Source organism: Triturus cristatus, chromosome 1_1 (genome assembly GCF_964204655.1).
Source record: "Triturus cristatus chromosome 1_1, aTriCri1.1, whole genome shotgun sequence".
NCBI lineage: Eukaryota > Metazoa > Chordata > Amphibia > Caudata > Salamandridae > Triturus > Triturus cristatus.
The window spans coordinates 944,114,065-944,130,867 of NC_140579.1; the positions used below are offsets into that span (position 1 = coordinate 944,114,065).

Sequence of the window (16,803 nt, forward strand, 5' to 3'; positions counted from 1 at the left end):
AGCTCCCCATTTCTTGGAGAAGTGTGCAACCTCCATCTGCCCTTAAAAAGTTGCAGTCTCTGCTAGGATTTTAAAATTTTGTCAGGACTTACATTCCTGACTATGCTCAGAGTATCAAGCCGCTTTATGCCTTGATGCACCCATCCTTTTCTGCTTCTTCCTGGCTTCCTGAACATACCTCAGTGCTTTACAGTCAGATTGCAACGCAATACTTACAGACTAGGTTAAATATTACCAGTGTGGTCATCCGGATTGTGCCTAGTGCAATCGGCTTCACTTATGTGACATTCAATGAGGGTGACACTGTTATAATTGCTTATAAGTCACATCTGTATACTCCTACGGAATTGCCGTTTTATTCTACGGAAAATATTTTAACTGCTGTTCAAATGGCTATTCAGAAAGAACGCCCTCTTGCTCAAGGTAAACGCATTTTGTTGTTTCTCCCATGCCCTCGCTTAGAGAAGGACACAAAAGCCAGTGTTCCTAATTCTAAAGCTCTGCATCCTCATTGGATTCAATGGGCAGCGTCTTTGACATCGGCTGATGTCAACTTTGTATTTGATCCTTCCTTGCAAACGCAAGAGTTTCTTCAGTATGAACATGTTCACCCTCTACCTTCAGTACTTCCCCTTGACCTGTACAAATGTGTTATTTATACTGACAGTTCAGCTCAACCGGCTGTTGGCTCTAAACAAGCTTACTCCGCAGATGGAGCTATTATGTTAGGTTCAGTGAATGGCATAGTTTTTCACTCTTACTTTGTTCATAACCAGTCCTTTGGGGACTGCACAGCCCAGCTGGTCGAATTGATGGCTCTCCTTTTAGCTCTCAAGTATGCTGATCCTGAATTACTGTAGGAAGGTGGATATCTGACTATGGTTACCCCCAAATTTTTGCCTAGTGTCTAGCTGGTTTTTCGACTTAGTTGGCCTGAGATCCTGCCATTCAGGATCTCAGCCTGGCTGTTCTCTCTTTAAAATGGACTCCATGTACCCTAGGTACATACCCAATTGGTTGGATCACCCTGTCAGCCCCTGTACCAGTGTACACTAGGTACCCAGGGCATTGGTGTACCCAAGGCCTGCCAGGGGCTGCAGCATGTATTATGCCACCCCAGGCTTGGCCTAACAATCTGACACAACTGGCTGATCACTCAGCTGGGGTAAGTTGGTGTAATCACCTCTTACTTAGGTGTAGTATACCTATACCTAACCTTAAATGGGACACCTGGTAACCTATAAGTCACTCCTATGGCAGGCCTTAACAATCCTGAAGGCAGAGTGCTTGGTTCCATGTGAGATGGTGCTCTGGCATGAGCTGAGCCTGTCTGCAGTGGTCGGAACAACTTCCTTCTACTGTTTCCAGATATCGTCATACCATATACTCTTAAGTGCATTATGAACCTCGCGGTTAAATGCTATCTTTGGTTTGGCTTTATCAAAACATGTCGAGTAAGGTGTCATACGAATTGGAATACTAACCCCTCGCCAATTCTGGCGACGGGGTTAGCATTCCACCCTTCTAGAGGGACACGACATGTACAGTACCTGAAACCCGGGTAAAATCAGACATAGCCTCAGCTCCACAAAATGGATGCTGCCACCACAGACACAAGTCTGCCCTCCTGCTGCTGGGAGTCCTTCCAGCTTGGGAGGTGTGGACAAAGGGTTTCCTGCCAGGGGAGGTGCGTGCACCACCCCAGACAGGATTTTGTGTATTGGTCAGGTAGGGCTTGAAAGAAACCAGACATGCCTGTGGCTCACAAGGAGCCTTGGTGCATATGCCAGTTCAAACCGGTCCTGGGGCACACCAGTCCCGGGCCTGGGGCGAGCTGGACAAAGGATTGGGGGTGTAACCACCCCCCTTCCTGGTCCCACCCATAGGGAGGGACCTAGCAGGTAGTCCGGCCCCTAGAATCCGCTTAAAGGTAGGAGCTGTGTCCTAAGACTTCAGACATCCTGGAATCAACTTGAAACTAAGAAGAAGACGGGAACTTCGACATTCTGCTGCACAGAAGACTGAAGAAAATCTCCCCTGTGGTCAGGGAGTGACCACCTTGCTAACGCAAGCACCATCCAGCGAATCACCGTCTGCTTTGCCGCCGCCTCCCGCCGGAGCCCGAGCCCAGAGACTGACAAGACCTGGACCTCCAGACCTCTCACCGCCCGATCCACAGTCCCTGAAAAGAGGAGACCCGTGGAGGCACCGAGACACGTGGAGCCAGCCATCTTGGAACGACTACGACAAGCTGACAAGTGCAACAACCGAGGCTCCCTCCAAGTTGTGCTTTGGGTCCTGAGAAGCCCAACCCTCGAGCAGCATCTGCACCAAAGGTGAGCCCTCCAGCATCTCCACGATCTGCGTGGGGCCCTTCTGCATTTTGCCACTCGACGCGCCTAACCGGTTGCTGGCCCGCTGGCTAGTGGCCATCTTGGCAACGAAATCTACGACAAACAACGCTGGTCTGGTTGCTCCAGACTGGCCCTTGCTCCCCTCCGAAGGAGCAATCCCTCTGACCTTGCTGGTCAGAACCAACAGCTGATTTCCGAATCCTTCTACAATTGCTTTTGCCAAGGCTTGTTTGCTTCGATCAAGTCGCCGACACCGCCGACAGCGAGAGCCTGCATGGGACAGCTCGTGAGCCGACTCCTGGACGTCGTCGACCTTCAGGGACCACGTGGCTGCGGAGACAAGCTACCCCTCATCACCTGTTTGCACCCGACATCGCCTGGTACCCACCTGGTGCCACGCTGGTCACTGGCTAGTGACTGTGAACACTGTCCCCTCTGCTTACAGGTCTTCAACATCTCCGATCCACTCTTGGATCCACTGCATCTCTCCCGGACCGACCGCCTGCAGCATCTTTGTCTTCAAGCTCCACGGAACAGATAGAAGAAACCCGACGCACTTCGAGGCCTATGCACCTGCTTCCTGTGGGTGAGGTAAAGCTGGCACACCTGTGCCCAAGTGTAGTATTACATCTCTAGTGCCTGTGTTCCAAATCTTGAGTTCCTAGTCCATCCGGAAGATCCTCTTTGCAGTAACTTTGTACTTTTTACGCACCCATTGAAACCTATGGGAGCACGCGTGTGACTATTTGCTCTGCACACGCCACCCGTGGACCTCCTGGTCACTAACTGACGTTAGCTCCTTGTAGGCCCAGCGATTCTAGAGGCCCTAGGCCTTTTCCCTTTTCTGTTCGTGGTACTTATACCACTATTTTAGTATATGGTTCGAGTGGCCACCAGGGCCTATCCATATAAAGTGCAACTTCTGTGTATTCTGTGATAATCTTGTTTGACGATTTGTGCTCCTGTGCTCATAAAGAGACTAGGGGTTACTTTGAGAAATAAATACATATATATTTTGAATATATATCTGTGTGGTGTCCTTTCATTGGTATAAAAGGGGGTTACATTTGGTAAAACAGCTAGCTTAACACGCTTCACGAGTTTAGCCTCAAAGACTGCTTAGCCTACGCTACCACTAGGGCAGCTAGTCCGAAAAGGTTGACTTACAACCACACCATAAGGGTTGCTTGGCATGGTACAAGGTGATCACTTTAACTAGTGAGCATCATATACCAGGCCAACTTCTCACAATTACCCACCTTAATTGTGTGTGATTCTTTCTATTGTTTATAGTCTTTCAATTACAATTTGTTCTTTTAGAAACAAAAGGATTTTCGGGATTCTAAAGGTAGCACGATAAAGTATTAAATGGTTTGGGTTTGAGTGGTCGCTCTTAAAGAACACTTGCCACTTACACATGTTGTGTCATAAACGTGCGGGAGCACATGCTGTTGGCAATACAATGGCTTATGAAGTAGCCAAACCTGCAGTAGCCACAGTTAAAGTAGCAGAGGTTACACGATCCATGACTAAAGTCGATAATGGCATCTTGGCGGCCATCGCCGCAACTCCGGATGGTAGTCCCTTTCCGCTGGATTTCCCTTTTCAATATACTTATCAGTTAACTACTGACAAAGTTCCTTTTGTGCCCATTCCTGGGGTTAGAGATCATCTGATTCCTAACCTTGATCACAGATGCTCTTTTATTTATTTATTTATTTTATTTATAGGTTTTATATAGCGCCTGAATCACCCCCGAAGGGGTATCTCTCCGATTCAGACTGTGCTGCTGGACAGGCTGGCGGGCATTATTAGAATAGAGCAGTCTTAAGAATCTTTCTGAATCGGAGATAGTCAGGACATTGTCTCAGATGGGGAGCTGGTTCCAATAAAGGGGAGCGAGGTAGGAAAAGGCTTTCTCACCCAACCTTGATTTCCTGACCCGTGGGAGCAAGAGAAGCGATTTGGTTCCTGACCGAAGGGTCCTAGAAGGGACATGATGATTAATCCGCTTGCGCACTGGAAGCCAATGAAGCTGTTGAAGGAGAGGGAGGGAGGCAGTTTTCGGGGGGGGCATTCAAGACCAGGCTCGCTGCGGTGTTTTGAACCCCCTGCAATCTGCTTGGCGAGGACTCATTAGCTGAGACCAGGAGAGCATTCCAGTAGTCTAGGCGGCTTACTACCATTGTCTGAATGAGGGTTTTGTGTGTGGAATCTGGGAGAAAAGGAAAAACTTGCTGTAATAAATCCAACACGTAGAAGCAGGAGCCAGCAGTATAACCAGCATGCTCATTCATGGTCAAGGCCCGATCTAGGCAATTCCCAGGTTTTTAACAAGGTCGTTAGGGGTGGTGGGGGGGGGTGCCAAGGGCTGCCAGCCACTACTCTGGTGTCCACAGCACAGGTGCCTCACCGAAAAGCATAATCTCGGTCTTCCCTGCATTGAGTTGGAGAAGATTGCTTCTCATCCAATTTGATATGGCTATCATTCCCGAAGGGAAGGTAGACTGAACAAAGGGGGCAGATTTATTAAATGAGAAGAGGAGCTGAGTGTCGTCAGCATATGAAATAGGTGTAAAGCCACAGGTCCTGAGGAGGTTAGCCAAGGGGGCAACACGGATGTTGAACAAGGTAGGGCTCAAACATGAGCCCTGGGGTACTCCCTTGGTCAGTTCCATCGTCTTTGACCAAAAAGGACCTGAAATGAAATGAAATGAAAAGTGTATTTATAAAGCGCGATTGCTGCCCGAAGGCGTCCAAGCGCTACTTGAAGAGTGGAATGAGGGTCAGCCGGGACATTTCGGGAATTAATTTTGGAGAGTGAAAAGAAAGGTCTTTAGGTGTTTACGGAATGAAGAGAGGTTGGAGTTGGACCTGAGTTGAGGGGGTAAACGGTTCCACTGCTTGGCGACACTATATGAAAACATTCTGCCGCCAGCCCGCGCTCTCCTAACCCTAGGTACTGTTGCTAAAAAAGCATGGCTGGAGCGGAGATGCTTTGGAGGATGGTAGTGAGTCATAAGGTTCCGGCAGATTGCCGGGCCTGTGTCCCAGAAGGCCTGATGGGCAATGCACAGTGCCTTAAAAGAGATTCTCTGGCGGACCGGGAGCCAGTGTAGTTTCCTCAGTCCGGGTTTCACTGATGTTTTCCGTGGGAGTTGCAGTAGTGTACGGGCAGCACAATTTTGCACAGTCTGTAATTTGCGGAGGGTATAGTCAGGGGCACCTAGGTATAGGGAGTTACTAAAGTTAAGTCGGGATTGTATCAAACCCTGAACGGCGACCTGCCTGGCCTCCCTGGATAGTAATGGGAGCACTTTCCTAAGCATCCTAAGTAGGCCAAAACAGGTTGCAGACAGTTTTGTGGCCTGGGTGTTGAATGTTAGGGCCTTATCCAGCCAAATGCCCAGACTTTTTATATTGTCCTTGGGTACCGGCGGAGTACCAAGGCAGGAGGGCCAGAGAGGGTCAAAGGATGTGGGGGAGGCAGGCCCCAAAAACATCAGCTCCGTTTTATCCCCATTGAGTTTGAGGAAGGATCTTGTCATCCACACTTTCACAGCCTCCAGGCAATCCCTTAGTCCTCTATGCATGGGGCTACTGTTCTCCTGTGCCAGGGATACTACTAGCTGAGTATCGTCCGCATAGGAAACAATTTTAATGCCAAATGGGCGGACGATCTCAGCCAGTGGTCGCATGTAGACATTAAACAGTGCAGGGCTAAGCGATGAGCCCTGCGGGACCCCGCAGCTGAGAGATTTACTGGTGGAGACAGTGTCTCCCTCAAAAACCCGGAAAGATCGGTTGCTTAGGAAGGATCTGAACCAGCATAGAGCCTTGCCCGAGATTCCTATTTCAGAGAGACGGCCGAGAAGCACGTCATGACTAACCGTGTCGAAAGCTGCGCTCAGATCAAGGAGGATCACTGCCACTGATCCTCCCTGATCCATCATCCTCCTGTCTTCTTCGGTTACTGCCAATAAGGCAGTCTCCGTCCCATGTTTTGGTCAGAAGCCAGTTTGGGTGATATCTAGCAGCTGGTTTGACTCCAGGAAAGCCATAAGGTGGAAATTGATGTGCTTCTCCAAGATCTTGCCTATCCAAGGGAGCAGGGAGATGGGACGATAATTACTAAAATCGCCAGGGTCCAGATTGTTTTTTTTTAACAAGGCACGGACCATGGCCTGCTTCCAAGGTGCTGGGACTATGCCGGCAGTGAGAGACGCATTGAGGAGGTCCTTGATGGTGGGAAGGACCGTCTGGATGACTGACACCATGGCCTTAGGAGGGGCAGGGTCACAGGGAGATCCAGATTTCACCTGCCGTGCTAGTGACTCGACGGCGTCCTGCTCCAACATGGGGAAACATTCCAGGGTAACCATAGGTTGGGTAGGAAGTTCCGCACAGCAGGGCAATGTTTGAGGAGCCCGATGAGAGTCGGCAGAGAAGGAGGAATATATATTGAGAATTTTTTGATGGAAAAACACTGCCAAGTTGTTACAATGCATAAGTGTATTATCCGGTAGTGTGGGTGGCTGAGGAGGTTTGATGAGGCTCTTTACTACTTGAAAAATTTCCTTAGATTTAGATTTGGCCTGTAGGATTTGCGTGGAAAAATAGGTAGCTTGAGCGAGTTTAACCTCATTTTTATAGGCTCTAATTGCCTTTCTATACAGTATTTTATCACTTGAAGGAAAGTCGAGTCGCCATCGTCTCTCAATTTTCCTACAATCCCTCTTTTTTATCCTGAGTTCCTCCGAGAACCAAGGGGCAGATTTTTGCAGTCGTTTGGTTGTGATTTTTTGAGGGGGGAGGATGGTCTCAAGGGAATGAGAGATCCATTCTTCATACTCCAGATTGGCTGCGTTAAGATCCATATTTAGGGAGGGGCGTGAGCTGGCAAGGCTTTTGGACCAGGATACTGCGGAAAGTTTTGACCAGTTTCTAAAATTCTTTTCACGGTGAGTTACCCGGGGAGAGGTATAAGTAGACCAAAGAAGAGGGACGAGCAGGTGAACTGTCCATGGCAGAGCAATGGGGGGTCCAGCCTTAAGGTCAGAGCAGTTGCTGAACACAGGGTCCAGCAAATGGCCCTTAACATGAGTGGCGGAATCAACCAGTTGCTCCAATTGAAGAGCCGCTAGGTCATTCACTAGCTCACTGGCGATGTGATCATGGGGGGTATCGAAATGAAAATTAAGGTCGACCAGCATTGTGTAGTTAGAAAATGTAGTGACATCTTCGGCTAGACTCGAGGGCAAGACCTTGTGGAACTGTCTCGAGGGGCCTGGGGGTCTATAGACCAGGGTGCCTGAAAAGCAGGTATTGGGGGGAAAAGTTGATACTGAACGCAAGGCTTTCACAGTCGGGGATGATGCTGGCCATGCTTCTACAGGGATATTGTTCCTTATATACAATTGCCAGACCACCTCCTCTCCCACCCGATCGATCCCTACGTAGAATCTGAAAGCCCAAAGGTAAGGCAGATACGATATCTGGGTCAGAGTCTGGCGTCAGCCAGGTTTCAGTTAGAAAGGTTACATCCGGTCTATATTCCTCCAACAACAGCCTAATTTCAGTCTTATGCTTCGGTAGAGATCTACAGTTTAGGAGCAACAGATTGAAGTCTTGTTTGATGGAGGGAGACAGAGTAATGTGAAACACATGTTTACATAGAGGGCAGACCTCCGGGAGATCTAGAACCTGAAAAGAGTGCAGGCAATCTGGATTCCTAGTGGCGCGTAACTTTAATAGATCATCAGCGCTATAAGACTTAATTTGGTAAGACCGGGGGACAGGGGGTATGGCCCCTGGTCCCGAACGGTCGCGGACGGGCGCAGACGGGCTTGCCTTTAGCGTGCCTTAGGCGCGCTGGTGGCGCGCCCGCTGCGCTCGCCCACTGCGCGCTCGCGCTGCCATGCAGACTTATAGTCCTGCTCAGCCAATAGGCTAGAACGTTATCCGCACTCCTACCCCACCCAAGAAGTCCGCCACAGTCACCGCGCCAGTCCTCCCACGCCGCAACTAGCCGAAGCGGCGAGGATCCGGACGGCGGTGTTTTGGCAAAGGACACAGTGCAACGAGCAAGATTAGCAGCCCAGAAAATGCAGGTAAGACAAAAGTGCACAATTTTAAACAGTGGAATAAAAAAGGTATTTTAAAATGTTAGCTAAATCTCCCGGCTTCCGCCTCAGGAGAAACTTCAAGTCTGCGCGCTGCCATGCAGACTTGTAGTCCTGCTCAGCCAATAGGCTAGAACGTTATCCGCACTCCTACCCCACCCAAGATGTCCGCCACAGTCACCGCGCCAGTCCTCCCACGCCGCAACTAGCCGAAGTGGCGAGGATCCGGACGGCGGTGTTTTGGCAAAGGACACAGTGCAACGAGCAAGATTAGCAGCCCAGAAAATGCAGGTAAGACAAAAGTGCACAATTTTAAACAGTGGAATAAAAAATGTATTTTAAAATGTTAGCTAAATCTCCCGGCTTCCGCCTCAGGAGAAACTGACCTAAATTGATGGTCTGAGAACAGGAGGAAAGGAAGCTCATCATCCACTGAAGAGCAGGTCCTCTGAGTCCAATCTCCTCCAATCTCCTGAGCAAGATCTGGTGGGAGACCGTGTCGAACGCAGCAGAGAGGTCCTACAGCACGAGAATCGTTGAATGGCAGCTGTCTAAGGTCATCCTAATATTATCCATGACCTCCAACAGGGCAGACTCCGTGCTATATTTGGGCCTGAAACCAGATTGAGAGGAATCCAAACCACCAGTAGATTTGACATGGTCTGACAGATGTATTAATGTATTTTTCCAATACTTTGCTCAGGAGAGGTAGTAAAGAAATGGACGGAGATTGTAAAGATCTTCCATGGGGACCTTGGTGTTCTTACGGATAGGGATGACCTGTGCCGTCTTCCATTCCAGAGGAAGAGAACCCTCTCATAGAGAGGTTGAAAAGCATGCCTATGGGCGAGGACAATTGATTAGAAAGGGAGGCAATGACTTTAGCTGGAATTATGTCAAGGGGTGAGCCAGATTTTACTGTGCGTAGTAAGGCTTCCACATCTTCGGAGGTCATAGGGGGAAAGCTCTCCAGCAGCTGTGTTTTTGCGGATGCCAGCGGGTCACAAGACCTGGCATCTGGTTGCTGGCTCCCTGAGGGAGAGATCTTATCATAAATAAGCTAAATTTTCTGAGTGAAATACTGAGCAATAGCATCGTAGACAGCTTGGGAGGGGGCCTCAAGATTGACACAGACCTTGGGACTGGTGAAGGACTTGAGAATCTGGATTAGGGTTTTAGTAGCATTCTCTGCCCGGGCTAGCTGTAAAGCAATAAAGGCTTTCCGCGCAGCCTTTATATTTTTATGGTAGTTGAGGAGGGCTGTCTTAAATCTGTCTTTGTCCCTCTCCAAATGAGATCTACCCAATCGTCTCTCCAGATTTTTACACTGCCGTTTTTCGGCACAGAGCTCAGGAGAGAACCAGGCTGTCTGAGGGCGCCTAACTGAGTTGGGAAATGGTTTTAGAGGCGCAATCAGATCAATGGCACTTTTAATAGTGAAATTATACCGGGCTAAGCCATCCTCAGTGTTGGAAGGTTCAGCTTTCCAAGGTGCCGAAAAAGCAGCCTGGAAAAGGTCCGGGGAGATTTTATGCCATTGTCTGCGGACACTATGAGAGGCAGAGGGGGGGTGCAACAGCCTCCCTATGACCCCGGATATGGAATTCAATTGATGCGTGATCTGACCATATCAACGGCGGGGGGGGGGTTCACACGTAATACTGGGTGAGTTGGTAAAAATAATGTCTACATGTGTGACCGGCTGTGTGTCTCAGGCCGTAGTTGAGCTTAGCTAAGCCTAAGAGAGCAAGGTCTGCTAATAGCATCGACGCATCGGGGTTGGCAGTGCACTCACTGTGTACATTAAAATCACCCAACAATAAGAAGTTATTGGTCGAGATTACGTGGGGAGCTATTATTTCTGTGAGCTGGAGTGAGAAGTCTACCAAAGGGCCTGGGGGCTGATAAACTAAGGTACCCTTCCAGCTAAGTTGTGAGAGGAAGTCAATGCGGAAGACTTTAATACAGTCTTTGTGAATAATAGCTAATCTGCCCCCACCTTTGTCTGTCTATCCATTCGTGATATCCTGTAGCCATCAGGCAGAGCTAATGTGATGGCAGGGGTGAAGTTAGGCTTGAGCCATGTTTTGGTCAAGAAACCCAAGTCTGGGTTCTCGGAAGTGAGGAGATCCCACACCTCCGTTGCATGTTTAGGTAGGGATCTAACATTACCTAATACACCTTTCCAACCATGGTTGGAGCTGTTAGGCGACCTCCCGGGTTCTGAGATGGATGAAGTATCGTCCTTGGGGGGGAGGGGTATAGGGGCGATTGTTTTGGGGGCAACGCCCAGAGACACCATGTATTTGTACAATTTTGGTTATGTTACATTGGTACCGGCAGGATAAACATGAAAAAGGACCTTCTGGTGTTGGCAGAGTCCGAGCTGCGTCCCAAGCGTGATACAAGCAGAGGGGCGGTAAGTCTTTCTTCAGGTCAAGTAGATCCCTGCTAGAGTAAGGTAAAATAGGAGTCGGGCCTTGATCAGGAAAAAAAAGGGCAGGGTTTGTGGCTCCTGGCGACGCCAGGGCGTGGACGGGTGCAGACGGGTTTGACTTTGGCGCGCCCGCTGTGCGCTTCTGCTGTGCGCGCCCGCTGCGCGTCTTGCAGAACATCCGGTTTTGAAGAGTGGGTTGAGGCCACTAGACCGCCAACCTCCCTCAGGCCGGAGGTTGCCCTAGTCTCCCTCCACGCAAATGGCACATAACCCGCGGTGGACCGGGGAGAGGCAACCAAGAGGTAAAGGAAGGGCAAGAGCTATTTAAAAATACCAGACAATACAAATGTGCAAATACAGGCAATGTTAAAATGAGTTTAAAAGCAGCAATGCGTCTGAGGAAGGAGTGAACATCAGCCTTACTAGCTGCTCATGAAGGAATTGCTTCTGCATACCCGGGAGAGGCCGCCACTGTTTCTCTTTTACAGCAACGCTAATGGTTGCGCGGTTTATACCAACAGACTTGTAGATATGTTCTTTCTTGCGATGTGTGTCAGCAAATTAAGAGTTCTACTGTGTCACGTCTACCTCAAACACACCTTTTTATTTCTAATCAGCCGTTTGGCTGCATTTATTTTGATCATTGCGGTCCTCTTATGTTTGACAATGCTTTCAAATATATTTTGGTTGCAGTGAATTCTTGCACAAGGTTCCTCTGGGTCTGTCCACTGCGCTTGGCTGATGCATGCACTGTTATAAAAGATTTGCATGTCTGTGTCGGGACATATGCCTGTGGCTCTTTCCATTCAGACCTGGGTCCGGCTTTTTCCTCTAAAGCATACCACGATTCGATGACGTCGATGGGAGTGTGCACTTCTCGTCTCCATATAAGCCAGAGAGCAATTCTGTTGTGGAGCGGATGAGCCGCGACTTACAGCAATCTTTAACAGCAAAGGTATTAGGTATGGGCCATAGCTGGTTAACTCATCTTTATGGGGTTCAACGTGCTCTTAATAACTTCTCAAGAAGATCTCTGGGTGGCCGGACCCCGTACTAAATGCTCTTTGGCATCAGGATGTTTGTTCCAGACGTTGATGGTCTAGGCGTTGTGGCGGCTGCCGCAACCTTTGACGTAGATAACCACTATGCTGTCTTACAGGATCTACTAAAGTGTTGTGACGCTCTGAAAAAACCCCCTATGTCTTTGACTCAGCCATCTGACGCAACTGCTCTGATTCCTGTTTCTGGCTGGCTTACTAAAGTTGGAGATCTGGTTCATGAAAAGGTGGTGGTCAAGAAAGAATTCGGACCCTCCTAATGGGCTCCTGTTCCAGTGCTTGGTCTTCAGAGTCCCCGAGCTGTGACTTTACCTCCACTACCGGGATACAAAGAAAATCACTTGGTTTCCATTGAAGATGTAAAATGAAACCATTTGGCCAATACTCAATGGTATGCCTCGGGGTATCCCAAGACAGAATATTCCTTTCCAGACTGTGAGCTCCATTATTTCTGATTCTCCATGGCTACCGGAGGTTGATATTGAGTCTTCATTTGACCTGGTACCTGTTTTACCTTCTTGATACTCTACCATGGAAATCGTTTATTCTAATCCACCCCTTGAGGCCCCTTTGGGGGTGCAAGCTTCAAGTCTACATCCAGAATCCCAGCCTTTGTTATTCCAGCTGAGTTCTTCTGGTTACTATATCGATCAAGATAATTTTTCTTCCGACAGTTCTTCGTTGTCCTCTGTTTTAACCCCACCACCAGCATGGATTTGTGTTTTTATCTTCTGGTTAATACGCACTTTTTTGGTTCCACCTTTGATATAAGTCTGTATAGCGTTTTCCATTGTATTTCTGTTCATGTGGATTGGATTTGTGCTAGTTTTTTTCTTTTGATTAATGGCCATTACCTACCAGAACGTTCTTCTGCAGAACTGGTCAATGGGGCTTTGGCCCCACATTCCTCCTCACATAAAATTAAACGAGACCAGTCCCTTGTTAAAGTTTAGGCGGTCCCAGTCACTGATGGAATTGTATGGGACAAAGTACCATTCGATGTATTCGGTCCGACAGAGACCGTGCAGATACCATATGTATTCCGTGTTTCCATGGGTGATCTAATTGTGCCTGGGTTGCATTCAGATGATTGGTATGTTGATGCTGTGAATTCTATGTTTTCCGAATTGCAATATTATGCTGTCTTTGATACTGAGGATTTATATTTAAATTCTGCTAACTATGCTGATTTTTTCTGTTAACCACTTTATAGACATCATTTTTTACATAGGGCTAATGGATAGCGTCCCCAAAATAATTATACTCAATGGGACCATAGCCCAACTCCATCTCAGGGTAGTTCTAATATACAAAAGAAGAAATACACTTATTTTCCGGGTTATAACCTATCTGACCCGGTAGCATAATATTTTAAATTGGTTCCCACTCTTTTGAAGAAATATATGCTTACTCAGACCAAGTTAATATATGCATCCCTTTCTATAGACAACTTAGCCCTAAAAGGATATGAATATTGGAAATAAAATATTGATTTGAAATCAGTATGGGGCACTAAGTCATGGCAATCCCAGGGAACATAATCTCTATTTCGTGCATGTCTGATATCTGCACAAATTATCTTTCTTAATGACATGGTCCAACAGACTACTTGTCTAGGGTTGGCTAAGATGAAAGAATTGAATACTCTAATTATTCCATCCTTGGCCCTTTTTGATAATTGGCAATCTTATACAAATTATACTGTAGATCAACTAAATAGTATGATAAGAAATGGCACATTTAATTCTTCTATGATAGCTCCGACTGGATGGGCACTATGACCATCAGACACAAATGTTTGTCATTCTCGTTTTGTGAACACTACTTCTGGATTCAAATTAAATAGGCCTGATCCACGTTATCCACAGACACTGCATTCCAATACTGTTACTACTTATTTCGTAGGTAAACTATGTCAATAATGGCTAGACCATTCCATGTTGACTGCCGTGAAACAACATCTTTCTCTCCTGTCGGATGACATAAACTTATCAGATTTCCTTTTGGGTCCAAAAGCCCTTAGTTCGAAACGATTTATTTATGCTGCATATGATGAATTTTGGAAATTGTCGCAAATGGAGGCTGCAGTACACCTACACCAAATTGATCAGGATAATTTAGATAAAATGCATGCTGTTGTTGACAATAGTATTAATACATTATCATCTCGTATTTTTACTGTTATGATCTCCAATGTACCCCAATTTAGGCCTAGGTAGCTGCATGACCTTTTATCTACATTTGTCCTACCTTGCTCTACATAACGTTTCCGGCACTGACCTTTTATCTAGTTTGTGAAGAATACATTTTGTGTGGTTTTCTTTGAAAACTGGCCTAATTTATTATGCATGAGGATTCTTAGTATCATATACTAATCCCCTGTTTAGGACATGCACAGCAGGATTAATAACTTCTGTATAACTCTGTACAAAAGTCACCGCTATCGCCATCCTTGGACAACAGGCCCACAGTACCATTACGCATCTAGGTAGAACCCCTGAGGGTACCTTTCGGGTATAAAAGAACCACATCTTTACTAGGCAACCAGAGGGGAAGCTTCCATGCTGACACAAGATGCTGAGATTCCTGCATGCAAAAACTCCTTCCCGCAATATTCTGACATCCCTTGCTGGGTGTCCAACTCAAGACCAAGACGGGGTCCTTCATTCTCTCCCATCAGGTAATGAGGTTGACTCTTTCCTAGGTGATTCTTGGCTTTACACCCACATACATTCTAGGTACACTTGGGTACATTCAGATAGGGTCCGCATAGTAGGAGTACGCATGATTACACCATGTATCTATATGCCTGCATATATTCACTGTTTTAGCACCATGGTAGAATTCTACCTTTTTATTTACTCTGTTGGTGCTCATAATCTTATATATCTGTTTCTGAATAATGAATGTCTCAGCAAACATGTGTTATACTAGAATGACGCTGGTTCAATAAATGCTTATTGAAAACGTCCCCATCGTTTTTCTGTGTATCTCTCTGAGACCAAGTGAGCACGAGTGACTGAGCGAAAAGTAGTGCACTGTTTCCACGATCCCTGAAGGATCAAGGGTTGTCATGTTCGATAGTTGCCAGAAACTATTCACACCTTGGTAAGGTTAAGGGGCTTATAGTGGCACTGTGAGCTAGCTGGTCTAAAGGCCAACATATCCTGTGGTGGTGTATGGAATCAGTCTGGACACCAATCCCTTAGTTTATGTAATCTAAATGCGCAGATCCTGTATAGATTTATAGGAACTACATGACATGGCGCTCAACGTGGGACGCCATGTTGTGTATTATTTCTTCCGCACAATGTTATTTATTAATGTGACACTGTGTGCATTTTGTACTGCAAATGATTTTGTGCATGTGTTCAAACACCTGTAGTTTAAAACTAGATGGTATGAATTGTCGGGTTTCATTACGGGAAACAATCAAACAATCAAGACATTTGTAAAGCGCGCTACTCACCCGTGAGGGTCTCAGGGCGCTGGGGGGGGTGCTGCTACTGCTCGAACAGCCAGGTCTTGTGTAGCCTCCTGAAGGTTAGTAGGTCTTCGGTCTGCCGTAGGAGGATGGGGAGGGTGTTCCAGGACTTGGCAGCGAGGTGGGAGAACGATCTGTGCCGGTGGTCGCTCTTCGGATGCGGGGTCGGTGGCGAGGGCGAGGTCGGTGGAGCAGAGCTGGCGGTTCGGGGTGTAGAAGGTGAGTCGTATGTTGAGGTATGCTGGTCCGGTGTTGTGAAGTGCCTTGTGTGCGTGGGTGAGGAGCTTGAAACAAAGGGTTAATCATGGAGGAGGTGCAATTCTCAATCACACCTTGGTATTCAAGTTGATCTCCCTGACCTGTTTCGTTGTGTCATGTTTAATTAGGTTCTACCGCTGTGGTGTAGGATAACTGGGATTTCATGGTGACATGACTCAGCATCCCACCCTACATGATTGCGGTTCAATGCAGGAGCTATCGCTACCGCCCATTCCTGCGCATATGTGTGTTTTAGTGATTCTGGAACGAGGTTGGAGAAAGCCGGTAAAATTACCTCTTCCCCCTTTGGGCAATCCATGATGAACTCAGGCGGCCAATCTCTTTCAGCCAAAAGGATATTGTATCCAAAAGTCAGGTTCTCCCAAAAGAGACACCTCACTTTTCTGGGTATGTCCCCCTCCATTTGGAGCGTAATTTTGTATAACTGACGTGGGATACTTACCCTTGTATCAGGTGTTTCCACCGTGATATGTTCATTCAACGCTGCTGTCACCAGAAATTCCATCAGGTTCTGGCGATCTATTGTTACTTCTGCTGTGCTGTCTAGCATCATCAAAGTCCATTCCCCGTTCAGTAGTTGAGTCCTCAGTTGCCTGGCCAATTCTTATTTTAAGGCCAGCTACCACCTTCTTTTTAAATTGAGGTTTAGATTTTGGTTTATCTTCTGGTTTGATATTGTAGCCTGAAGCGTGATGTGTGTCTCTTGGCTTGACTCGTTCTTCTGAGCTACGTTCTGACCGTTTTTGTATGAACCCTGAAAGGAACAAGAGGAACGTGTATCAGTATCCTGATACCTGTCAGTTTTTTTTTATATTGTCACACTTTCGAAGGTTACATTTTCTGTCAGAGTGCTCCAGTTGAGGAGACCCACCCCGTTATTGTGATGTATTCTGCATATTTTTTGATTGTTTGTTGTCCCATTGCTTTTTAGAAGAATCGGGTGCTTGTTTTTAGTTGTCCATTTCAGGATTACTCGTTAATTGTGGTTTCACAGGTCTAGCGCCCAAGTTATCGCTACCAAGCGAACCATAGCTATCTTCGATAATTTAGGTCATTCTCGCTCTTGTTG

General features: G+C 47.2%; 1 protein-coding gene across 2 annotated transcripts in view; it reads right to left on the bottom strand.

The window, feature by feature from the left end:
• The window catches only part of LOC146871331 (uncharacterized), a 733,473-nt gene that overhangs the window by 610,598 nt on the left and 106,072 nt on the right, over nt 1-16,803 (bottom strand). Inside the window, exon 4 of one of the 2 annotated variants that reach the window (XR_014980986.1) lies at nt 16,401-16,488. The exons of the other annotated variant lie outside the window; for it this stretch is intronic. The gene's annotated coding sequence lies outside the window, so the exon portion shown is untranslated. Of the gene's footprint in view, nt 1-16,400; nt 16,489-16,803 lie in introns of those variants that run through there. 2 annotated transcript variants of the gene reach the window in all.